The sequence below is a fragment of the Leucoraja erinacea genome, chromosome 5, assembly GCF_028641065.1.
Source record: "Leucoraja erinacea ecotype New England chromosome 5, Leri_hhj_1, whole genome shotgun sequence".
In the NCBI taxonomy this organism is placed as follows: Eukaryota; Metazoa; Chordata; class Chondrichthyes; order Rajiformes; family Rajidae; genus Leucoraja; species Leucoraja erinaceus.
The window spans coordinates 60,457,181-60,483,847 of NC_073381.1; the positions used below are offsets into that span (position 1 = coordinate 60,457,181).

General features: G+C 44.3%; 1 long non-coding RNA gene across 1 annotated transcript; it reads left to right on the forward strand.

Moving 5' to 3' along the window:
• The first annotated feature begins 20,417 nt into the window (after positions 1-20,417).
• On the forward strand, positions 20,418-23,063 carry LOC129697316 (uncharacterized). The gene is made up of 3 exons (XR_008723491.1): positions 20,418-20,809; positions 20,918-21,072; positions 21,920-23,063. It is a non-coding gene; the product is annotated as an uncharacterized LOC129697316 (long non-coding RNA).
• Positions 23,064-26,667: the final 3,604 nt, after the last annotated feature.

The window sequence follows — 26,667 nt, forward strand, 5'->3', positions numbered from 1 at the left end:
GTTAACGTGCTAGAAGTTAACAAATTGTTTTTGTCTGATGGCCGGTGCAATGGTTTTTAACCATGTTCGTTTAAAAAATATATATTTAACAAGGCGAATGTTTAAAAAATTAAAAAAATTGTATTTAGCAACGCAAATTCGTATTTCCGTACGAAATACGGAAAATTAGCGTGGGGCCCCCCATTGGCGCTGGGCCCAATTGGGAGCAATCCGCTTAAGGCCAGCCCTGTGTAGGTTTTTTACTTGGGATGGGTTTGTTTAATTGAAGCAAGCTTTTTACTAATGGTTTGTTTTACACTGTTTTTATAACTGTTTAGTGGGGGGGGGGGCTGGTTGTTTACTGGAGCAGGTTGTTTACATGAGTTGTCCACTCGAGCTGTACTTGGTGCGGGTTTCGCCGACAGCAGAAACTTTAACAGATTTGGTTCCCTGCTCAAAAATCTGTTCATGCTGATTGGTGAAACCCGAGGTCCGATCAGCCTTGGGGGCGGGTGCTGCGAGCGTTTAAATGGTGGATGGGCCTGGCTCCCGCTTCCAGTCATGGAGCCGCATGTCCACAGGAAGCTCCGCAATTTCAAGATCGCTCTGACAGGAGCGCAGCACCAGGTCTCATCGCTCCCCACCTGGTGCTGTTCCATCCAGCGCTTCCAGCATTCCAACAAATTGCTCCTTCCACTCCCCCACATGTGTGATGACTCTGGACAGAAGAGTTTGGTTGTACCAGCACTTCTGTAGGTCAATTCAATGGTGTGGTGGGCAGTATTTGTGATCCGTCAGTGCATTAGTGAAGGCAACAATTACAAAGGCAGAGATAATTATTCTGACACCACTCAATTGTATTGTAGGTCATACCGTGGATCTGAATGGAAAACCCGTACTGCCTGGAAGCCCACGAGGTGCTCCTTAGGGAGGCCATCCGAAATTTATCTGAAGGATGAGATCAGTACTACCAGAGCTCAGCTGTCATACACCCACTGAAGGCCAGTGAGCTTAACTTGGCCAGGTTGTGCACGTGATCCGTCCACGGAGAGAATTGTTCCCTGTCCGAGAAGATGAAATACATCTCCAACCTTCCTTCAAGAGATAAGGTACGTAGAAGAGAATGATAATTGGGATGACGATCCTGTAATACTGTTCTATGAAGGCAATTATACGTGGAAAGCTGATCGCCCTGACATCATCACAAAAAAAGGCCCGGCTAGCTACGTATGAACATAAAGTAGAAAAATTGAAAGAATTGGATAAAAAACATAAAAACATACAGGATCAGTTGGTACTAAAACAGATTAAGGAAATAAGGGGGGGAGATAGAAACATAGAAAACAGGTGCAGGAGTAGGCCATTCGGCCCTTCGAGCCTGCACCCCATTCAATATCATGGGCTGATCAATGACGGATCCATCACATGGCTGAGATAGATGAGATCCTCAGGGGAGATTTGGAAAAAAGGGCAAGATTTGTAAAGCAGACCTATTATGAAGCAGGTCCAAAAGCAACTAGACTCCTGGCCAGACGCCTGTGCTAACAGCAGGCCTCTAATACAATTCATAAAATAGGATCCTAAAACCAATCAATTATCACGTAAGCCAGATGAGATAGAAAGAATATTTGAAGAATACTATAAGAAACTCTATTCTAAACCACCATTAGCTGACGAAAGGACAACGAGAAATTTTCTTAACTCACTTGACCTGCCATCCATTGGTGAGACACAAAATAATACCATTACGTCACAATTTACGGTGAATGAGCTGGAAGCTGCAATCAGTAGACTTGAGGCTAGTAAATCACCAGGCAGCGATGGGTTTCCACCAGAATGGTACAAGGCCTTTAAGAAAAAGGTAACACCTCTGCTCCTGTCTTGCTTTAACTGGATCCTTAAAGAGGGCAGGGCTCCCCCATCATGGAAGGAAGCAATTATTACCATTTTACCCAAGGAAGGCAAAGACAAAGAGCAATGTAAACATTTCAGGCCAATCTCAATTTTAAATGTAGACTACAAACTATTTACCTCAATCATTTGCAAAAGACTCAAGACTTTTGTCCCAGATCTGATTAATGAAGACCAAACTGGATTTATTCGGGGGCGTCAAACACAGGATAATATTAGAAGAACCCTCCACATTGTGGATAATGCTCAAAAAAATGATACAAATATGGTCCTGGTCAGTTTAGATGCAGAAAAAGCCTTTGATAGTGTTATTTGGGTAATTTTTATATTAAGTACTAAGGAGATTTGGTTTCAATGAAGATGCAATTTGTTGTATTAAAACAATATATCAGAAGCCCACAGCTAGGATTAAGATAAATGGAAACATCAAAAAGGATCCAGTTAGAGAGGACCACAAGACAAAGATGCTGTCTTTCTCCTACTCTTCGTTTTGTATATTGAACCCTTAGCACAAGCAATAAGGCAGAGAGAAGACCTGCAAGTGGTCAAAATAGGGGGGAAACAACATATTGGTCTTTTCGCTGATGTCATTATTTTTCTTGAACAACCAGATATATGTCTCCCAAATCTAATGAATCTATTTGAAACATATGGATACTACTCAGGGTATAAACTGAATATAACAAAAACACAAATTCTTTCATTCAATTATTCTCCATCCCAACAAATCAGAGATGCATATAATCTGAAATAGATTTCTAAAACAATGCAGTATCTTGGTGTAACTATAACCAAAACACTTTCCAACACGTTTGAAACTAATTATAACAAAATTGAAGAAAACATCAAAAAGGATGTTGAAAGGTGGTCGACCCTTCCTCTAGACTTCAGTGCCAGAATACAAATGGTAAAAATGAATATCCTACCTAAACTACTATATTTATTCCAATCTCACCCAATTAATGTTCCCCGAGACAAATTCATAGCCTGGGATAAAATGATCTCTAGATTCATTTGGAATAGCAAAAAACCAAGAATAAAATTAACAACACTTCAACTGCCAAAAAGCATGGTTGGAATGGCTTTACCAAATCTGAGGAAATACTTTTATGCAGCTCAACTGAGACCTCTGGCTTGTTGGTGTAGACCTGATTATGAATCTCGATGGGAAGAAATGGAAAGGGAGATACAGGGTTACCAGACCCAGATTTTGGTGGGAGACAAATATCTGAGAGGGGCTTTGAGACATGCTATGGATCTAATAGTAGCATTTACGTTAGAAAGATGGAATGTTATAGTGGAAAAATACAAATTAAAAAGAGGGGTTCACACATTGAAGTGGTTCACATATGATTCAAAGTTTAAGCCAGGGGTGTATGATTCAAAATTCAAAGAATGGGCACAAAAAGGCATAACGGCAATGGATACAGTTTCAGAAAATGGCGAGTTTATGAGCTTCCAAGATTTAAAGTCAAAGTATGGTCTCAAACATAAAGATTTTTTTAGATACTTGCAATTAAGAGACTACTTTACAAAAGAGATAAGGCCAGAACCAGATGAAACTTCAAATAATGTGATCAAGGTGATTGTGGATGTATACAAACAGAAGGGGTCTCGGGTCATCTCTGCTTTCTACCAAGCTCTGGTGGGAAGCGAGGGAAGAATCAACGCTCTACATAAAAACAAAATGGGAAGCAGAAATAAAGATTCAAATAAGAGAAGAAGAATGGTATCAAATGTGCGAAACACAATGTTCATCTACAAGCTCACTAGTATGGAGAGAATTTTGCTGGAAGAATCTATCTCGCTTTTTTATAACACCCAAAATAAAATGCAGACAACTTGCTGTCCAACAACACTGTTGAAGGCTGTGTGGGAGTGCGAAGGCAGACCACTCGCATATTTTCAGGAACTGTAAAGATAAGGCCATACTGGGAAAATGTTATTGCAGTTGCAAAAAATATCTTGGGTTATAAAATCCCAAATACCTGCCCTGTGATGTATCTGGTGCGTATTAAAGATATTGTAAAAATATAAGATACATATTTGATTAAAGTTTTGCTTGTAGCAAGTAAGAAGGCCATTACCAGGCTGTGATTTAATGAAAAAAGTCCAAAACAGGAACTGGTTAGAAATTGTGTGAGACATCTTTAATATGGAAACTTTAACAGATTTTGTTTCCTGCTAAAAAATCTGTTCATGTTATTGGACGAAACCCAAGGTCCGATCAGCCTTGGGGGCGGGTGCTGCGAGCGTTTAAATGGTGGATGGGCCTGGCTCCCGCTTCCAGTCATGGAGCCGCATGTCCACAGGAAGCTCCGCAATGTCAAGATCGCCCTGACAGGAGCGCAGCACCAGGTCTCATCGCTCCCCATCTGGTGCTGTTCCATCCAGTGCTTCCAGCAATCCAACAAATCAATAAAAATCTGTTCATGCTGATTGGACAAAACCCAACAAATCAATAAAAATTTAAGTGAAAAAAAAGAGAAATATGCAAGTATAGTTCAGATGAAGAATTGATGTTGAGACTTGGTAGCAGGTGTCATAATTTATTAGTAATGGCATTGTGACAACGTAAAGTGCAAGTACTGAACACTACATCCCCACTACATCCCTTCTCCAACTTATGGATCCGTGTGTGATAATGCATGGGACACGGTTGGTGTGTGAATGGTGTTTGATAAAAACTGCCTGCATCTAGTGCCTGACCTGAGAGGTTTTGGGGTTGGTAATGGTCTATGATTTTTAATTTTTCTATGGATGTACGGAAACTATTATTTCTTTTATGTAAACCACTTTGGTTTCAACGTGAGTTGATTTAAACGTGCTATATAAATAAAATTTACATACTATGTCAAACCAGAGGAAAATGTTGAGTTTGGCTTGGAAAGTAGGTTGTGAAGACGTGAGTTGGAAGACATGCAGAGTTATTAGACTCGTTAAAGAGAACTATCGCCCCAAGATTTGCTTGACCTTAAAAGTGCGGGAACATGAAGCAGTGAAGATAGAGCAGGTTGAGGTTCTTTGAAATCTAACAGCCAAATGGTTGACAGATGTATTCTGATGAATTCAAGATTCAAGAGAGTTTATTGTCATGTGTCCCAGATAGGACAATGAAAATCTTGCTTTGCTTCAGCACAACAGAATATGATAGGCATGAGAGTGAAGATGGTCCATATAATGAGGATAATGCAAAAGTTAGTAGAAATGTGCTTTGGGTTCTGAAATGTGTTGCTGGTGCAATCTGGTTCAAGAAAATGATGGTTGATGGAATGATGTAGTTCTTCAACCTGGAGAGAATGATTGTCAGGTTGCTGAGTATCTTTTAAGAGGCACCAGCGAGAGCTGCAATTTACATTTTATTTTGTCTGGATGCCTTATTTCTCTATTTGCTAACTTACATACCCTGCAAGTGTAATTCAGACCAATATTTGTTCTTCCGGCTGGGTAGAAAGAGTCATAATTAATCTATCTAGCTGCAATACAAAGCAAAGAATAAGCCTTTCTTTGATTGAATTGTTAAAGGGTGTGAGGTGGGCAGTCGAGGGGTGAGAAAGGGAAACAATGTCATCCAATAGAGGCTTGGCTGCTCAGAACAGGGGCACGGTGGGTGATGGAGAGAAGATAAAGAAGAGGAGCCTGTGGCAATGGTAGGTACAACAAATCCTAAAAGTGACACCTGGAAGCCAAGGGATCTCTGGTCATGAAGCCTATCCTTGTCAGAGGACAAACACCCTATTCAAGTCAACACTAGACAAAAGGATGCAGAAATAACCAAGCAGAAAACATACATGGGAGGAACAGCAGCATCAGAACCCTACACAGATTGGAAAACCAAGACATCATAACTGACCAGAAGTAGCTGGAGCTAATGTCGATGGGGAACTGGACTCTTCTTTGCAGTGTCATTGGATTCACCATCAGGGCAAAGCCAGAAGAAAGATATCAAAAAGCCTGACCAACACTGAAAGGGATCTGCAAGCAAGGCAGAATCTCCAGGATTGATGCATCTACTTGCTTGAAGATGGAGCCATCACCAATTCAACACGGAAGAAAAGAAACCACCAGTGACGATGAAGAGGAAAAGACAAATCCAGGACTTAACGGGAGAGCATGAGCATCATAACTGACGCTGCTTGTTGTTGGGAAACACAAGCGAGGAGGTTAAAGAGAGCAAGGTGCGCCGTCCAAGAGAGGATTCCGCAGCTGAAGCCGGGCCCGCGTTGGGTTCTGGAGGTTGGACGAAGACGGGCCCTCGGTGAGTGCCGGAGGACAGAGAGAAGAGGAAGAGGAGCATCTGCCAATGGAGGTTACGACAAATGCAGAACAGGACACCTGAAAGACAGATCTCTGGTAATGAAGCATATCCTTGTCACAGGACAGAACCTACACCCAATTCAACACTGGACAAAATGAGGAAGGAACATACATGGGAGGAACAGGACCATCAGAACCAGACAACGGATCATCACTGTAAACCAAGGCATCACAAGTGACCAGAAGTAGCTGGAGCTAACAATGATTGAGATCCAAGCTGGACTCTTCTTAGCAGTGTCATTGGATTCACCAGATGGGCAAAGCCAGAAGAAACATGTCAAATAGCGTGACCAGCTTTGGGAGGGCTCTGCTAGCAAGGCAGAATCTCCAGGAATGAGCATCTTTGACTTAAGATGGAGCCATCACCAATTTAACACTGAACGAAAGAAAACATTAGTGATGTCTAGGAGGAAAAGACCCATCCAGGACCAAACAGGAGATCATGAGCTTCATAGCTGACGCTGCTTGTTGGTGGGAATCACAGGCAAGGAAGTTGAAGAGAGCAAGTTGTGCCGTCCAAGAGAGGATTCTGCAGCTGAAGACGGGCCCTCGGTGGGTGCCGGAGGTTGGACGTTACCATGGCAGGTGCCGTACTGAAGATGAAGAAAAGCAAGAAGCAAAGATAGTTACGACAAATGACCCACTTTCGTCACCCAAGCAAGATGGTTAAAGAGAGTGAGTTGGGCCCTCAGGGAGCGAGGAAGATGGATGGAGCCGCCAAAGAGAGGAGTCAGCAGTTGAAGACGGGCCCTCGGTGGGTGCCGGAGGTTGGAGAGAAGACGACTAGAAGCATGTGCCAATTGTAATTACGACAAATGCAGACCCGACACCTGTAAGCCAAGGGATCTCTGGTTATGAAGCTTATCTTTGTCACAGCACTGGACAAAATGAGGAAGGAACATACAGTGGAGGAACAGAAGCATCAGAACCCTAATGCGGTGTCATTGGATTCACCATTAGGTAAAGCCAGAAGAAAAAATAGCAAATAGCCTGATCAGCTCTGGGAGGACTCTGCTAGCAAGGCAGAATCTCCAGTAACGATGCATCTTTTTGACTGAAGATGGAGCCATCACCAATTCAACACCGAACTAAAGAAAGCACCAGTTATAACAGGGAGGAAAAGCCCCAGCCAGGACCAAACAGGAGATCATGAGCATCACGACTGCACTGCTTGTTAGTGGGAAACACAAGAGAGAATGTTGAAGCAAGTTGTGCCGTCCAAGAGAGGATTCCGCAGCTGAAGACGGGCCCTCGGTGGGTGCCGGAGGTTGGACGTTACCATGGCGGGTGCCGTACTGAAGATGAAGAAAAGCAAGAAGCCAAGATAGTTACGACAAATGACCCACTTTCGTCACCCAAGCGAGATGGTTAAAGAGAGTGAGCTGATCCCTTGGAGCGAGGAAGACGGATGGAGCCGTCCCAGAGAGGACTCTGCAGCTGAAGGCGGGCCCTCGGTGGGTGCCGGAGGTTGGAGAGAAGACAACTAGAAGCAAGTACCAATGGTAATTACGACAAATGCAGAACTCGACACCTGAAAGCCAAGGGATCTCTGGTAATGAAGCCTATCTTTGTCACAGGACACACACCCAAATCAACTGGACAAAATGAGGAAGGAACATACATGGGAGGACCAGGAGCATCAAATCCTACTACAGATTGTCTCTGGGAAAACCAAGGCATCGCAACTCACCAGAAGTAGCTGGAGCTAACGTCGGTTGAGAACCAAGCTGGACTCCTCTTTGCAATGTCATTGGATCCACCAGAAGTCAAAACCAGAAGAAAAATGTCAAATAGCCTGACCAGCGCTGGGAGGACTCTGCTAGCAAGGCAGAATCTCCAGGAATGATGCATCTTTTTGACTGAAGATGGAGCCATCACCAATTTAACACTGAAGAAAAGAAAATACCAGTGATGCCGAGGAGGAAAAGACCCATCTAGGACCAAACAGATGATCATGAGCTTCATAACTGACACTGCTTGTTGGTGGGAAACACAGGCAAGGACGTTGAAGAGAGTTGTTTCATCCAAGAGAGGTTTTGGCAGCTAAAGACGGGCCTGCTGTGGGTGCTGGAGGTTGGACCTTACTGCGGTGGGTGCCGGACAGAAGATGAAGAAGGTGAGCACGAAGTAAAGATAGTTACAACAATTGACCCACTTTCGTCACCCAAGCAAGACGGTTAAAGAGAGTGAGCTGGGCCTCAGGGAGCGAGGAAGACGGATGGAGCCGCCCAAGAGAGGACTCGGCAGCTGAAGACTGGCCCTCGGTGGGTGTCGGAGGTCGGAGAGAAGACGACTAGGAGCAAGTGCCAATGGTAATTAGGACAAATGCAGAACGCGACACCTGAAAGCCAAGGGATCTCTGGTAATGAAGCCTATCTTTGTCACAGGACAGAAACCACACCCAAGTCAACACTGGCCAAAATGAGGAAGGAACATAGAGGGGAGGAACAGAAGCATCAGAACCCTACCATGGATTGTCATTGGGAAAACCAAGGCATTACAACTGACCAGAATTAGCTGGGCCTAACGTTGATGGAGTACCAAGCTGACCTCTTTGCAGTGTCATTGGATCCACCGTCAGGGCAAAGCCTGAAGAAAAATGGCAAATAGCCTGACCAACTCTGGGAGGACTCTGCTCCAAGGTAGAATCTACAGGAATGATGCATCTTTTTACCAATGAATTGAGCGAGCCGTCATCAATTCAACAATCAAAAAGCACGTGCTAAGCAGTAACAATTATAGAAATTAGTTGTTATATTGACATATATTGGATATATTATGATTTGCATGTTTAATTTTTATTATCTCAACAAAACATTTGATGCTGTAATAAAGGCTACTGGTGATTGTAAAATGACTTAAAGATTTTTGAAAATCTTTTAACATTACAGACTTCATAATGCTTGCTTGCGATCCATGGGACACGGTTGGTGTGTGAATGGTGTTTGATAAAAACTGCCAGCATCTAACGCCTGACCTGAGAGGTTTTAGGGTTGGTAATGGTCTATGTAAAACCCGAGGAAAAGGTTGAGTTTGGCTTGGAAAGTAGGTTGTGAAGAGGTGAGTTGGAAGACATGCAGAAGTTATTAGACTCATTAAAGAGAACTGTCGCCCCAAGATTTGCTTGACCTAAAAAGCGCTGGAACATGAAGCAGAGAAGATAGAGGAGGTTGACGTTCTTTGAAAACTAGCAGCCAAATGGTTGACGGATGCATTTGGTTAATTGAGATTGCTTCGGTTATTTTGATGGACGATCCAAATAATGAGCATAATGCAAAAGTGAGTAGTAATGTGCTTTCGGTTCTGAAATGTGTTGCTGGTGCAATGTGGTTCAAGAAACTGATGGTTGGTGGGAAGATGTTGTTCTTGAACCTGGAGAGAATGATTGTCAGGTTGCTGAGTCTTTTAAGAAGCAACAGCGAGAGCTGCAATTTGCATTTTATTTTGTCTGGATGCCTTATTTCTCTATTTGCTTACTTACATACTCTGCAAGTGTAATTCAGACCAGTATTTGTTCTTCAGGCTGGGTAGAAAGTGTCATAATTAATCTATTTAGCTGCAAGACAAAGTGAGGAATAAGCCTTTCTTTGATTGAATTGTTAAAGGCTATTGAAGGGAGCGAGGAGGGCTGTTGAGAGGTGAGAATGGCCAACATTGTTGTCCAATAGAGGACTTGGCGGCTGAGGACGGGCCCACGGTGGGTGTCGGAGATAAGATAAAGAAGAGGAGCCTGTGGCAATGGTAGGTACAACAAATGCTGAATGTGACACCTGAAAGCCAAGGAGTTTCTAGTAATGAGGCCTATCCTTGTCAGAGGACAAACACCCGATCCAAGTCAACACTAGACAAAAGGAAGCGGAAATAACCAAGGGAAAAACATACATGGGAGGAGTAGCATCAAAACCCTACCACAAATTGTCTCTTGGAAAACCAAGGCATCATAACTGACCAGAAGTAGCTGGAGATAGCGTCGATGTGGAAGCAATCTGGACTCGTCTTTGCAATGTCATTGGATTCACCATCAGGGCAAAGCCAGAAGAAAGATGTCAAATAGTCTGACCAACTCTGAAAGGGATCTGCAAGCAAGACAGAATCTCCAGGAATGATGCATCTACTTGCTTGAAGTTGGAGTCATCACCAATTCAACACGGAGGAAAAGAAACCACCAGTGATGACGAAGAGGAAAAGACCCATCCAGGACCAAACAGGAGATCATGAGCATCATAACTGACGCTGCTTGTTGGTGGGAGCCGCCCAAGAGAGGACTCGGTAGCTGAAGACGGGCCCTCGGTGGGTGCCAGAGGTCGGAGAGAAGACGACTAGAAAGCAAGTGCCAATGGTAATTACGACAAATGCAGAACGCGACACCTGTTTGCCAAGGGATCTCTGGTTATGAAGCTTATCTTTGTCACAAGACAGAAGGCACACCCAAGTCAACACTGGACAAAATGAGGAAGGAACATATATGGGAGGAACAGGAGCATCAGAACCCTACCATGGATTGTCACTGGGAAAAGCAAGGCATCATAACTGACCATAAGTAGCTGGAGCTAACGTAGATGGGGTACCAAGCTGGACTCTTCTTTGCAGTGTCATTGGATTCACCATCGGGGCAAAGCCAGAAGAAAGATGTCAAATAGCCTGACCAGCTCTGAAAGGGCTCTGCAAGCAAGACAGAATCTCCAGGAATTATGCAGCTATTTGCTTGAAGAAGGAGCCATCACCAATTCAACACTGAAGAAAAGAAAGCACTAGTGATGACGAGGAGGAGGAAAAGACCCAGCCAGGACTTAACAGGAGAGCATGAGCATCACAACTGATTCTGCTTGTTGTTGGGAAACACAAGCGAGGAGGTTAAAGAGAGCAAGGTGTGCCGTCCAAGAGAGGATTCAGCAGCTGAAGACGGGCCCTCGGTGGGTACCGGAGGTTGGACGAAGACGGGCCCTCGGTGGGTGCCGGAGGACAGAGAGAAAGAGGAAGAGGAGCATCTGCCAATGGAGGTTACGACAAATGCAGAACAGGACACCTGAAAGACAGATCTCTGGTAATGAAGCATATCCTTGTCACAGGACAGAACCTACACCCAATTCAACACTGGACAAAATGAGGAAGGAACATACATGGGAGGAACAGGAGCATCAGAACCAGACAACGGATCATCACTGTGTAAACCAAGGCATCACAACTGACCAGAAGTAGCTGGAGCTAACAATGATTGAGAACCAAGCTGGACTCCTCTTTGCAGTGTCATTGGATTCACCAGAAGGGCAAAGCCAGAAGAAACATGTCAAATAGCGTGACCAGCTCTGGGAGGACTCTGCTAGCAAGGCAGAATCTCCAGGAATGATGCATCTTTTTGACTGAAGATGGAGCCATCACCAATTTAACACTGAACGAAAGAAAATAGTAGGGATGTCTAGGAGGAAAAGACCCATCCAGGACCAAACAGATGATCATGAGCTTCATAACTGACGCTGCTTGTTGGTGGGAATCACAGGCAAGGAAGTTGAAGAGAGCAAGTTGTGTCGTCCAAGAGAGGATTCCGCAGCTGAAGACGGGCCCTCGGTGGGTGCCGGAGGTTGGACGTTACCGTGGAAGGTGCCGTACTGAAGATGAAGAAAAGCAAGAAGCAAAGATAGTTACGACAAATGACCCACTTTCGTCACCCAAGCAAGATGGTTAAAGAGAGTGAGCTGGGCCCTCAGGGAGCGAGGATGATGGATGGAGCCGCCCAAGAGAGGAGTCAGCAGTTGGAGGTTGGAGAGAAGACGACTAGAAGCATGTGCCAATTGTAATTACGACAAATGCAGAACCCGACACCTGTTTGCCAAGGGATCTCTGGTTATGAAGCTTATCTTTGTCACAGGACTGGACAAAATGAGGAAGGAACATACAGTGGAGGAACAGAAGCATCAGAACCCTAATGCAGTGTCATTGGATTCACCATTAGGTAAAGCCAGAAGAAAAAATAGCAAATAGACATGCAGAAATTATTAGACTCATTAAAGAGAACTGTCGCCCCAAGATTTGCTTGACCTAAAAAGCGCTGGAACATGAAGCAGAGAAGATAGAGGAGGTTGACGTTCTTTGAAAACTAGCAGTCAAATGGTTGACAGATGCATTTGGTTAATTGAGATTGCTTCGGCTATTTTGATGGATGATCCAAATAATGAGCATAATGCAAAATTGAGTAGTAATGTGCTTTTGGTTCTGAAATGTGTTGCTGGTGCAATGTGGTTCAAGAAACTGATGGTTGGTGGGAAGATGTTGTTCTTGAACCTGGAGAGAATGATTGTCAGGTTGCTGAGTCTTTTAAGAAGCAACAGCTAGAGCTGCAATTTGCATTTTATTTTGTCTGGATGCCTTATTTCTCTATTTGCTTACTTACATACTCTGCAAGTGTAATTCAGACCAGTATTTGTTCTTCAGGCTGGGTAGAAAGTGTCATAATTAATCTATTTAGCTGCAAGACAAAGTGAGGAATAAGCCTTTCTTTGATTGAATTGTTAAAGGCTATTGAAGGGAGCGAGGAGGGCTGTTGAGAGGTGAGAATGGCCAACATTGTTGTCCAATAGAGGACTTGGCGGCTGAGGACGGGCCCACGGTGGGTGTCGGAGATAAGATAAAGAAGAGGAGCCTGTGGCAATGGTAGGTACAACAAATGCTGAATGTGACACCTGAAAGCCAAGGAGTTTCTAGTAATGAGGCCTATCCTTGTCAGAGGACAAACACCCGATCCAAGTCAACACTAGACAAAAGGAAGCGGAAATAACCAAGGGGAAAACATACATGGGAGGAGTAGCATCAAAACCCTACCACAAATTGTCTCTTGGAAAACCAAGGCATCATATCTGACCAGAAGTAGCTGGAGCTAGCATCGATGTGGAAGCAAGCTGGACTCTTCTTTGCAATGTCATTGGATTCACCATCAGGGCAAAGCCAGAAGAAAGATGTCAAATAGTCTGACCAACTCTGAAAAGAGTCTGCAAGCAAGACAGAATCTCCAGGAATGATGCATCTACTTGCTTGAAGTTGGAGTCATCACCAATTCAACACGGAGGAAAAGAAACCACCAGTGATGACGAAGAGGAAAAGACCCATCCAGGACCAAACAGGAGATCATGAGCATCATAACTGACGCTGCTTGTTGGTGGGAGCCGCCCAAGAGAGGACTCGGTAGCTGAAGGCGGGCCCTCGGTGGGTGCCAGAGGTCGGAGAGAAGACGACTAGAAAGCAAGTGCCAATGGTAATTACGACAAATGCAGAACGCGACACCTGTTTGCCAAGGGATCTCTGGTTATGAAGCTTATCTTTGTCACAAGACAGAAGGCACACCCAAGTCAACACTGGACAAAATGAGGAAGGAACATACATGGGAGGAACAGGAGCATCAGAACCCTACCATGGATTGTCACTGGGAAAAGCAAGGCATCATAACTGACCATAAGTAGCTGGAGCTAACGTAGATGGGGTACCAAGCTGGACTCTTCTTTGCAGTGTCATTGGATTCACCATCGGGGCAAAGCCTGAAGAAAGATGTCAAATAGCCTGACCAGCTCTGAAAGGGCTCTGCAAGCAAGACAGAATCTCCAGGAATTATGCAGCTATTTGCTTGAAGAAGGAGCCATCACCAATTCAACACTGAAGAAAAGAAAGCACTAGTGATGACGAGGAGGAGGAAAAGACCCAGCCAGGACTTAACAGGAGAGCATGAGCATCACAACTGATTCTGCTTGTTGTTGGGAAACACAAGCGAGGAGGTTAAAGAGAGCAAGGTGTGCCGTCCAAGAGAGGATTCAGCTGCTGAAGACGGGCCCTCGGTGTGTACTGGAGGTTGGACGAAGACGGGCCCTCGGTGGGTGCCGGAGGACAGAGAGAAGAGGAAGAGGAGCATCTGCCAATGGAGGTTACGACAAATGCAGAACAGAACACCTGAAAGACAGATCTCTGGTAATGAAGTATATCCTTGTCACAGGACAGAACCTACACCAAATTCAACACTGGACAAAATGAGGAAGGAACATACATGGGAGGAACAGGAGCATCAGAACCAGACAACGGATCATCACTGTGTAAACCAAGGCATCACAACTGACCAGAAGTAGGTGGAGCTAACAATGATTGAGAACCAAGCTGGACTCCTCTTTGCAGTGTCATTGGATTCACCAGAAGGGCAAAGCCAGAAGAAACATGTCAAATAGCGTGACCAGCTCTGGGAGGACTCTGCTAGCAAGGCAGAATCTCCAGGAATGAGCATCTTTGACTTAAGATGGAGCCATCACCAATTTAACACTGAACGAAAGAAAATAGTAGTGATGTCTAGGAGGAAAAGACCCATCCAGGACCAAACAGGAGACCATGAGCTTCATAACTGATGCTGCTTGTTGGTGGGAATCACAGGCAAGGAAGTTGAAGAGAGCAAGTTGTGTCGTCCAAGAGAGGATTCCGCAGCTGAAGACGGGCCCTCGGTGGGTGCCGGAGGTTGGACGTTACCGTGGAAGGTGCCGTACTGAAGATGAAGAAAAGCAAGAAGCAAAGATAGTTATGACAAATGACCCACTTTCGTCACCCAAGCAAGATGGTTAAAGACAGTGAGTTGGGCCCTCAGGGAGCGAGGAAGATGGATGGAGCCGCCCAAGAGAGGAGTCAGCAGTTGAAGAAGGGCCCTCGGTGGGTGCCGGAGGTTGGAGAGAAGACGACTAGAAGCATGTGCCAATTGTAATTACGACAAATGCAGAACCCGACACCTGTAAGCCAAGGGATCTCTGGTTATGAAGCTTATCTTTGTCACAGCACTGGACAAAATGAGGAAGAAACATACAGTGGAGGAACAGAAGCATCAGAACCCTAATGCCGTGTCATTGGATTCACCATTAGGTAAAGCCAGAAGAAAAAATAGCAAATAGCCTGACCAGCTCTGGCAGGACTCTGCTAGCAAGGCAGAATCTCCAGTAACGATGCATCTTTTTGACTGAAGATGGAGCCATCACCAATTTAACACCGAACTAAAGAAAGCACCAGTAATAACAGGGAGGAAAAGCCCCAGCCAGGACCAAACAGGAGATCATGAGCATCACAACTGCGCTGCTTGTTAGTGGGAAACACAAGAGAGAATGTTGAAGCAAGTTGTGCCGTCGAAGAGAGGATTCCGCAGCTGAAGACGGGCCCTCGGTGGGTGCCGGAGGTTGGACGTTACCATGGCGGGTGCCGTACTGAAGATGAAGAAAAGCAAGAAGCCAAGATAGTTACGACAAATGACCCACTTTCGTCACCCAAGCGAGATGGTTAAAGAGAGTGAGCTGGGCCCTTGGAGCGAGGAAGACGGATGGAGCCGTCCCAGAGAGGACTCTGCAGCTGAAGACGGGCCCTCGGTGGGTGCCGGAGGTTGGAGAGAAGACAACTAGAAGCAAGTACCAATGGTAATTACGACAAATGCAGAACTCGACACCTGAAAGCCAAGGGATCTCTGGTTATGAAGCTTATCTTTGTCACAGGACAGACGTCACTCCCAAGTCAACACTGGACAAAATGAGGAAGAAACATACAGTGGAGGAACAGAAGCATCAGAACCCTACCATGGATTGTCACTGGGAAAACCAAGGCATCTCAACTGACCAGAAGTAACTGGAGCTAACGTCGATGGAGAACCTAGTTGTCTTCCTCTTTGCAATGCCATTGGATTTACCATCAGGGCAAAGCCCGAAGAAAAATGGCAAATAGCCTGACCAGCTCTGCTCCAAGGCAGAAGCTCCAGGAATTATGCATCTTTTTACCAATGAACGGAGCCCTCACCAATTCTACAGTCAAAAAGCACATGCTAAGCAATAACTAACATAGAAAGTAGTTGTTATATTGACATATATTGGATATATTGTGATTTGCATGTTTAATTTTTATTATCTCAACAAAACATTTGATGCTGCAATAAAGGCTACTGGTGATTGTAAAATGACTGTTAAAGATTTCAGAAAATCTTTTAACATTAGAGACTTCATAATGCTTGCTCGCGATCGATGGGACACGGTTGGTGTGTGAATGGTGTTTGATAAAAACTGTGCCAGCATCTAGTGCCTGACCTGAGAGGTTTTAGGGTTGGTAATGGTCTATGTAAAACCAGAGGAAAAGGTTGAGTTTGGCTTGGAAAGTAGGTTGTGAAGAGGTGAGTTGGAAGACATGCAGAAGTTATTCGACTCATTAAAGAGAACTGTTGCCCCAAGATTTGCTTGACCTAAAAAGCGCGGGAACATAAAGTAGAGAAGGTCGAGGAGGTTGAAGTTCTTTGAAATCTAACAGCCAAATGGTTGACGGATGCATTTGGTTAATTGAGATTGCTTCGGCTATTTTGATGGATGATCCAAATAATGAGCATAATGCAAAAGTGAGTAGTAATGTGCTTTCGGTTCTGAAATGTGTTGCTGGTGCAATGTGGTTCAAGAAACTGATGGTTGGTGGAAAGGTGGAAAGGTGTTGTTCTTGAACCTGGAGAGAATGATTGTCAGGTTGCTGAGTATCTTTTAAGAGGCAACAGCGAGAGCTGCAATTTGCATTTTATTTTGTTTGGATGCCTTGTTTCTCTATTTGCTTACTTACATACACTGCAAGTGTAATTTAGACCAGTATTTGTTCTTCAGGCTGGGTAGAAAGAATCATAATTAATCTATCTAGCTGCAATACAAAGAGAGGAATAAGCCTTTCTTTCATTGAATTGTTAAAGGGAGTGAGGTGGGCAGTCGAGGGGTGAGAAAAGCCTACATTGTCGTGCAATAGAGGACTTTGCGGCTGAGGATGGGCCCACGGTGGGTGACGGAGATAAGATAAAGAAGAGGAGCCTGTGGCAATGGTAGGTACAAGAAATGCTGAATGGGACACCTGAAAGCCAAGGGGTCTCTTGTAATGAGGCCTATCCTTGTCAGAGGACAAACACCCGATCCAAGTCAACACTAGACAAAAGGAAGCGGAAATAACCAAGCAGAAAACATACATGGTAAGAACAGCAGCATCAGAACCATACACAGAGTGTCTCTTGGAAAACCAAGGCATCATAACTAACCAGAAGTAGCTGGATCTAGCGTTGATGGGGAACCAAGCTGGACTCTTCTTTGCAGTGTCATTGGATTCACCATCAGGGCAAAGCCAGAAGAAAGATGTTAACAGAAATCACCAGTGATGACGAGGAGGAAAAGACCCAGCCAGGACCAAACAAGAGATCATGAGCATCACAACTGACGATTGTTGGTGGGACACTCTTTTTTGCAGTGTCATTGGATTCACCACCAGAGGAAAGCCAGAAGAAAGATGTCAAATAGCCTGACCAACACTGAAAGGGTTCTGCAAGCAAGACAGAATCTCCAGGAATGATGCATCTGTTTGCTTGAAGATGGAGCCATCACCAATTCAACACGGAAGAAGAAAAAAAAACACCTGTGATGACGAAGAGGAAAAGACACAGCCAGGACTTAACAGGAGAGCATGAGCATCATAACTGAGGTTGCTTGGTGTTGGGAAACACAAGTAAGGAGGTTAAAGAGAGCAAGGTGTGCAGTTCAGGAGAGGATTCAGCAGCTGAAGACGGGGCCCGCGTTGGGTTCTGGAGGTTGGACGAAGACGGGTGCTCGGTGGGTGCAGGAGGACGGAGAGAAGACGAAGAGGAGCATCAGGACACATGAAAGCCAAGGGATCTCTGTTAATGAAGCCTATCCTTTTCACAGGAGAGAACCCACACCCAAATCAACACTGGACAAAATGAGGAAGGAACATACATGGGAGAAACAGGAGCATCAGAACATGACAACGGATTGTCACTGTGTAAACCAAGGCATCACAACTGATCAGAAGCAGCTGGAGCTAACGATGATTGAGAACCAAGCTGGACTCCTCTTCGCAGTGTCATTGGATTCACCAGAAGGGCAAAGCCAGAGGCAAGATGTCAAGTAGCCTGGCCAGCTCTGGGAGGACTCTACTAGCAAGGCAGAGAATCTCCGGTGAAGTGCATCTTTGACTGAAGATGGAGCCATCACCAATTCAACACTGAACAACAGAAACCACCAGTGATGACGAGGAGGAAAAGATCCAGCTAGGACCAAACAGGAGATCATGAGCATCACAACTGACATTGTTTGTTGGTGGGAAACACACACGAGGATGTTAAAGAGAGCAAGGTGTGCAGTCAAAGTGGATTCGACAGCTGAAGACGACCCCGTTGTCGGTGCCGTAGAGAAGATGAAAAAGAGGATCAAGAAGCAAAGATAGTTACGACAAATGACCCACTTTTGTCACCCAAGCAAGATGGTTAAAGAGAGTGAGCTGGGCCCTCAGGGAGCCAGGAAGATGGATAGAGCCGTCCAAGAGAGGACTTGGCAGCTGAAGACGGGCCCTCGGTGGGTGCAGGAGGACGGAGAGGATGAAGATAAGCTTCTGCCAATGGTAGTTATGACAAATGCAGAACAGGATCACTGAAAGCCAAGGGATCTCTGGAAAAGAAGCCTATCCTTGTAACAGGACAGAACCCACACCCAAATCAACACTGGCCAAAATGAGGAAGGAACATACATGGGAGGAACAGGAGCATCAGAACCTGACAACGGATTGTCACTGTAAACTAAGGCATCACAACTGACCAGTAGTAGCTGGAGGTAACTATGATTGAGAACCAAGCTGGACTCCTCTTTGAAGTGTCATTGGATTCACCAGAAGGGCAAAGCCAGAAGAAAGATGGCAAATAGCCTGACCAGCTCTGGGAGGGCTCTGCTAGCAAGGCAGAATCTCCTGGAATAATGCATCTTTGACTGAAGATGGAGCCATCACCAATTTAACATTGAACAACAGAAACCACCAGTGATGTCGAGGTGGAAAAGACCCATCCAGGACCAAACAGGAAATCATGAGCTTCATAAATGATGCTGCTTGTTGGTGGGCAACACATGCAAGGACGTTGAAGAGAGTTGTGTTGTCCAAGAGAGGATTCAGCAGCTAAAGACGGGCCCGCGGTGGGTGCCGGATGTTGGACGTTACCGTGGTGGGTGCCGGACAGAAGATGAAGAAAAGCAAGAAGCAAAGATAGTTACGACAAATGACCCACTTTTGTCACCGAAGCAAGATGGTTAAAGAGAGTGAGTTGGGCCCTCAGGGAGTGAGGATGATGGATGGATCCGCCCAAGGGAGGCCCTCGGTGGGTGCTGGAGGTTGGAGAGAAGGCGACTAGGAGCAAGTGCCAATGGTAATTGCAGAACGCGACACCTGTATGCCAAGAAATCTCTGGTAATGAAGCCTATCTTTGTCACAGGACAGAAGTCACACCTAAGTCAACAATGGACAAAATGAGGAATAAACATACAGGGGAGGAACAGAAGCATTAGAACCCTACCATGGATTGTCACTCGGAAACCAAGGAATCACAACTGACCAGAAGTAGCTGGAGCTAACGTCGATGGGGAACCAAGCTGGTCTCTTCGCAGTGTCATTGGATTCACCATTAGGGCAAAGCCAGAAGGAAAATGGCAAATAGCCTAACCAGCTCTGGGAGGACTCTGCTAGCAAGGCAGAATCTCCAGGAATGATGCATTTTTTTGATTGAAGATGGAGCCATCACCAATTCAACACCGAACTAAAGACAGCACCAGTGATAACGGGGAGGAAAAGACCCAGCCAGGACCAAACAAGATCATGAGCTTCACAACTGCGCTGCTTATTAGTGGGAAACACAAGCGAGGATGTTGAAGAGATCAATGTGTGCCATCCAAGAGAAGATTCGTCAGCCGGAGAGAAAATGAATAGGAGCAGGAGGCAAAGAGTTACGACAAATGACCCACTTTCGTCAGCCAAGCGAGACGGTTAAAGAGAGTGTGCTGGGCCCTCAGGGAGCGAGGAAGACGGATGGTGCCATCCCAGAGAGGACTCGACAGCTGAAGAGGAGCATGTGCCAATGTTAGTTGACAATGCAGAATGCGACACCTGTTTAAACCAGAATCTGTAGTTCCTATATGTTAAGGCTTGTTCTTGTGTGATGCTGTTTTAGCGATGGATCCATATATTGTTTTGAGATGGATGCAATGCCTCTTCAGTAGCTATAACTTACATGTTTTAAATGGCTTGGGTATTAAATCGAGCAGGAGTTTGAGACTTTTGTAATGGATTGACTGAAGAACGAGTGATGGAGAATCTGATGGATCGCTTGAAGATAGTTTACAAAATTACCCCTGGTTTGAAGCTGTGACCCAGGTTCGATCCTGACTACGGGGGCTCTCTATGGAATTTGTTCGTTCTCCCCGTGACTTGTGTCGGTTTTCTGAGATGTTCAGTTAACTCCCACACTCAAGGCGTACAGGTTTGTAGGTTAATTGGGTACGGTAAAATTATAAATTGCTCCAGTGCGTGATAGTGATAGTGTTACTGTGCGGGGATAGTTATTGTATAGACTCGGTGAGCCGAAGGGCCTGTTTTTGTGCTGAATCTCTAAACTAAACTAATTCACTCTCTCTTGTGCCCTTGCCTCTGTCTCTGTCTCCGATTTCACCAATGGATACGGAGGACCTCCACTCCCAGTAACCTTCCTCCTCAACCCTCCTCTGCTGTCTTGGGTAAGCAGAAGTTACCAGTCGTCTATGTAAGTGCTAACATTTACATTCAAAAATAGATTTTTCAATTAAAAAAAATGTTTAATTTAGATGCATTTACTGTTGATTTTGTTTTTAAACTTTTTTCTTCATTAAAGATTGATGGACCCGTGCTCTCAGATCTTAGCTATCATGGACTTTCTGTGGGCCAATGAGCTTAACATTGCCAATTTGCACACTGACAGTTGCCGTCTTGCCTGAGGAGATCCAGAGCATCTGCAAACTTCCCTCGCTCAATCCAATAAAGCCTCTGGTAAGAGCTACCAAAAAGTGTAATGTATTCCTCACTGACAGTCTTTTAAAAATCACCAGACAAAATGTATTCCCCAAGTCTGCCATTTACATTTATTTTGTCTGGATGTCCTATTTCTTTGCACCAGCTAACAATACTTTCTAAAGAGCCATGCAGCACAGAAATAGGCCATTTGGCCCAACTTAACCCTGTCAACCAAGATGACCCATCTAAACTAGTCTCATTACTTGCGTTTGGTTCATATCCCTCTAATTCTTTTCTATCCATGTACCTGTCCAAGTATCTTTGAAATATTGTTATTGTCTCTCAAATACTTGAAAGTATTTGAATACAAACTCAAATACAAATTCTTTATACCATCCACTCTCTAAGTGGAAAGACTTGCCCCTCAGTTCCCTATTACTTCTCCCCCTCTCACCTACAAACCTATAGTGTAAAAGATATGTGGACAGGTACATGGATTGGAAAGGTTTAGAGGGATAAGGGCTAAATGCAAGCAAATTGGACTAGTTGAGATGGGGCATCTTGGTCATATTGTTTTCGAATCTTTTCTAGAGAAATTTTTATGCTATGCTGACAATGTTTGTTTAGGGTCAGAGGTCAAATATGACTGGTCATGTGTGTGACCTCACGAAACCTCTTTTTCATAACTCAGTTTTATCTCACAAACCCTGTGAATTTTAAAACGCATGAATGTTCATATCTTTAGCAGACATGCATTATAGTTCTGTCGGTGAGAAAATAGCAATGAATAAGATTAATCATACCATAATTTTTTAATGTATTATTTTATGTGATGCCATCTGGTTTCCAAAGAATGGCCCATAAACTATTCTATCTTTTACAGCTGGGTTTGATCCAGAGTACGAGGCAGTGCCCTAACCATTAGAGATTGATGTCATGTTGAAAATAATCTGAAGTATTCTGAAAGGAATGGATGGATCCTGCTTCTTATTGCTCCCTCCAACAAGATGGTGGTGGTACGCTTCATCCTCCAGATCACCGCTACAGCAGTCTGCAGTACCATCGGGCAGCTCATTATGATGATGGTAGCTGGAATCACCAGGACAATGGTCCAGACTTCCAATTTGTACATTGACATCATTGAAACCGCCTTATTGGGTTAAAGCACAGAATAGATTTAGATGAATGGAAATAATATGAGTACCTGAATTCCATCATCACCAAAAAAGCATACCATTGTTTCTACTTCCTCAGGATATTTGACATTAATTTAAAGACTCTTACCAACATCTGCAGTTGGAACTGTAGAAAACGTACTGCCGGGTTGTATCACTACTTAGTTTGGGAACAGCTTTGCCCAAGACCACAAGATATTGCAGAGTTGTGGATCTCTCCAGCACACGGGCCAGACTTCCCACCATTAACTCCATCTACACTTCGCTCTCTTGGGAAAGCAGCCAACATAATCAAAGACCTTTTCCACCCTTGTCATTTCCACTATTCCCTGCTTCCACCACAAAGAGGATATGATATAAAAGCCTGAAAGTGTATACCTTCAGACTCAGGAACAGCTTCTTCCCCTGTTATTTGAATTCTGAATGGTCCTTCCAGAAGCTAAGATAACTTTCCTAATTTCCAACCAACATCATTGTGAACATTGGACTTTTTCTCAGAAACGATTATGCCACAATGTTGAGAAACTGTATGCTGCACTATGCATGTTTCTCCTCTCTCTACGTATGGTGCTTGTGTATGGCTTGATTGTATTTATGTACAGTATTACCTGATTTAATTCGATAGTATGCAAAAAAAAGCTTTTCACTGTAAATCAGTGTACACAACAATAAAGCAATTTAAACATGTTTTGTGTGCAACAGTAGATGACTTCACATTGCCCATATTATATTATTTCTGTTGTGTTCTGGCCCACACACTCAGCTTGTTTCTATCCCTTTAAAAACTCTTTACATCTTTCTCACTGTTCAAACATTTCCCAAGTTTTGTATCATCAGTAAAACTGGAAGTGCGATATTTGGCTGCGTCATCCAACTAGTTGAAGAAGACCTGTGTTACCCCACCTATTTACTCCCAATCCTTGGTTTCAGCCTGTCAGCCAATTCTCAATAGCCAGCAGTATACTACACTAATCACATACCTTCTGAAGTTCTAAATGTACCACTGCCATTGTCTATTTAACCAACCATATCCTCAAATATCTTCAAAAAAATTAACTATGCACTTTTCTGGATTAAATTCCATTAACTATTGATCAGACCTTTTGCCCAACTGATTTAGATCCTACTGTTGTTTTTGATAACAATTTTCACTGTCTATGATACCACACACGTTAGTGCCATCTGCAGACTCCCAGTCCCAAAAGGCCACTCCATTACAACTTGGCTGCTTAATTAGTCCATTTTGATCACTTTAGCAAGTCTACGGCTGTCTTGTAATCCTTTGGGAAAGCAGCCAACATTTGTACTTTTTCATTCCATAACTTAGTTCATCAGGCACCATCTCCACCTCCCAAAATATTTGAGGAGATTGGGCCATTGTTTTGTGATAAATGGGAATATTTAGAAATGCTAACAACATCTTCGAAACTGCACATTATTAGTCTGAGGTTGAAACTGTTAGGCCGTTTGGCCCATCAAGTCTACTCCGCCATTCAATCATGGCTGATCTATCTCCCTCCTACCCCATTCTGTCTTTTCCCCATAACCTCTGACACCTGTATTAATCAAAAATCTCTATCTCTGCCTTAAATATCCACTCACGGCCACCACCTTATGGCGCAAATAATTTCACAGATTTACCACCCTCTGACTAAAGAAATTTCTCCTGGTCTACCTAAAAGTCATTTAATTCTGAGTCAATGACCTCTAGTCCTAGACTCTTGCACTAGTGGATACATCCTCTCAACATCCACTATCCAAGCCTTTCCCTATTCTGTATGTATCAATGAGGTCTCCCTTCATTCTTCTAAACTCCAGCAAGTACAGGCCCAGTGCCGCCAAATGATCATCATAGTGCCTCATTACTGTGATGTGGCGGGCCGTCTCGGAGCGGAGACGGCGTTCTGGCTTTCGACGGCGGCGACATCAACACGGAGGTCCGCTGGACTGGAGGGCGGCATCTTCGGCCTGGATCGATCGCCTCGGCGCAGAGGGAGAACAAGGAGGGAAGAGACGGAGACTAAGACTTTGCCTCCATCACAGTGAGGATGTGCTTGGTGAACTCACTGTGGTGGATGTTTAATTTGTGTTTATTGTATGTTTTGTTATTATTGATTGTGTGTATGACTGCAGGCAACATAATTTCGTTCAGACCGAAAGGTCTGAATGACAATAAAGGATCTATCTATCTATCTATCTATCTTACTGTGAAGAGTAAGCCACGATTAAATGGCACAGTAGACTTAATTATCCACACTGAACAAGAATTTGACAAAATGGTGTATTAGACGAGTGAAAAAAATGTTTTTACCATTATTAAATAATCAGAAAACATATTGGGTCTTGATAAACCCAAGTGCTTGTAACCAGCAGAAATCTAATGAAAGGAGCTGAAATCTGCCAATTTTTTATTGCTGATCATGAGGATAATAAAAATTACTGGAATTTTAGTTTAGAGATATAGTGAGGAAACAGGCCCTTTTGGCTCACCGAGTCCGGACCAATACCCACACACGACCACTATCCCACACACTAGGAAAATATTTAATTCATACCACGACAATTAACCTACAAACCTGTATGTATTTCGAGTATGGGAGGAAACCAAATATCTTGGAGAAAACCTACACAGAGAGAACGTACAAACTTCGTACAGACAGCACCCGTAGTTCATTGAGGCCAGTTCATTGGCTATATTTAAGAGGGAGTTAGATGTGGCCCTTGTATCTAAAGGGTTCAGGGTATGGAGAGAAGGCAGGTACAGGATACTGAGTTGGATGATCAGCCATGATCATATTGAATGGCGGTGCAGGCTCGAAGGGCCGAATGGCCTACTCCTGCACCTATTTTCTGTGTAGTCAGGATCAAACCCGAGCCTCTGGCGCTGCAGGGCAGTAGCTCTAATGCAGCGCCACCGTGTCGCACCTACCACTTTTACAGCTGGGCTGGTACTTTTAAGTTAACCAAAAGCTGCAGCGATGGACAGGAAAATAGCTTGCACAAACTTACAAGTGAAAAACAGCAAACAAAAGTAAAGCTCAGATAGGCTGGCAGCTCAAAAGTACATTATCAAAAATATTAGTAAACAGTTACCATCACCAAGTGTCAGCACATTTTAGATGTTTCCCAGAACACTTGAAATACATAATCATATTCATAATTTATTAGCCAAGTATGTTCTGCAACATACGAAGAATTTGGTTTGCCGTGGTCATATATATAAAAAAACCCACCAAGATACACAACTACATAAAAACTTGACATTTACGTCCACCACAGTGGCTCCTCCACATTCCTCACTGTGATGGAAGGCAATAAAGTCTTCTTTCCTCCTGCGACTGGGGGTATCGAACCATCCGCAGCCGAGCTCCCACGTCGGAAGCTCCCGCACTGCGGGGTCTAACCCCTGGGGCTTGGAGTACTCAAAGTCGGTCACTAACCAGGGACCGTGAGCTCCGTGATGTTAAAGTCCACAGTTCCCACAGGGTGGAGCACCAAAGGCCGACCCCTGGCAAAGGGATCGTCCTCTCCAAGATGCTACAAGTCCACAGGCTCCACAGTTTTAGACCCCCTAGCAAGAGGCCGCAAACACCACAATGTTAGGCTGCAGTGCGGATGGAGATACGACACAGAAAAAGTTGCATCTCTGTCGAGGGCAGAGATAAGAAAAGTTTCCCCCACCTAATGCAAAACTAAAGATGAACTAAAACATACATATTATAACAAACTAAAAACACAATGAAGGAAAAAGACGGAGACAGACCATTGGCGAGTGCAGCCATCGTGCTGAAGAAGCAAGGAAACTGCAGATGTTTTGGGTCAGGACCTTTTGTTAGACAGTGAAATATTGCTGCTCCTCAATGCAAATTTGGAACATAATCAGAGGTGCCAGTGTGTGTGTGTGTCCATGTGTGTCCATGTGTGTGAGTCAATGTGTGTGGAGGGGAATTGGTAATAAACACAAAAGTAGAAACCAAGAAAATATGTACATTAATTTTTTTATTTAGTTTAGAGATACAGCGGGGAAACGGGTCCTTCGGCCCACCGGGTCTGTGCCGACCAGTGATCCCCACACATTAACACTAGGGATAATTTACCAAGCCAATTAACTTACAAACCTGTACGTCTTTGGAGTATGGGAGGAAACCAAAGATCTCAGAGTGAACCCACACAGGTTACGGGGAGAACGTACAAACTGTACATACAGCACCCGTAGTCAGGATCAAACCTGGGGTCGCCGGCGCTGTGAAATATTTCCACTGAAATATTTCCAAGAATGGCAGGCAAAGAGGGACCAATAAGTAATGACAAGAGGCGGAAAGAAGGCTGACCAAACTGTTGAGAGTAGCTCCAGAAGTATTGGTCTTACAAGTCAGTCCTTTGAAATGATATTTTTCCAGATGGTAGATGGTAGATTAGATTTCCAGCTAAACCTTATTCAGGGCTGCACTCTGTT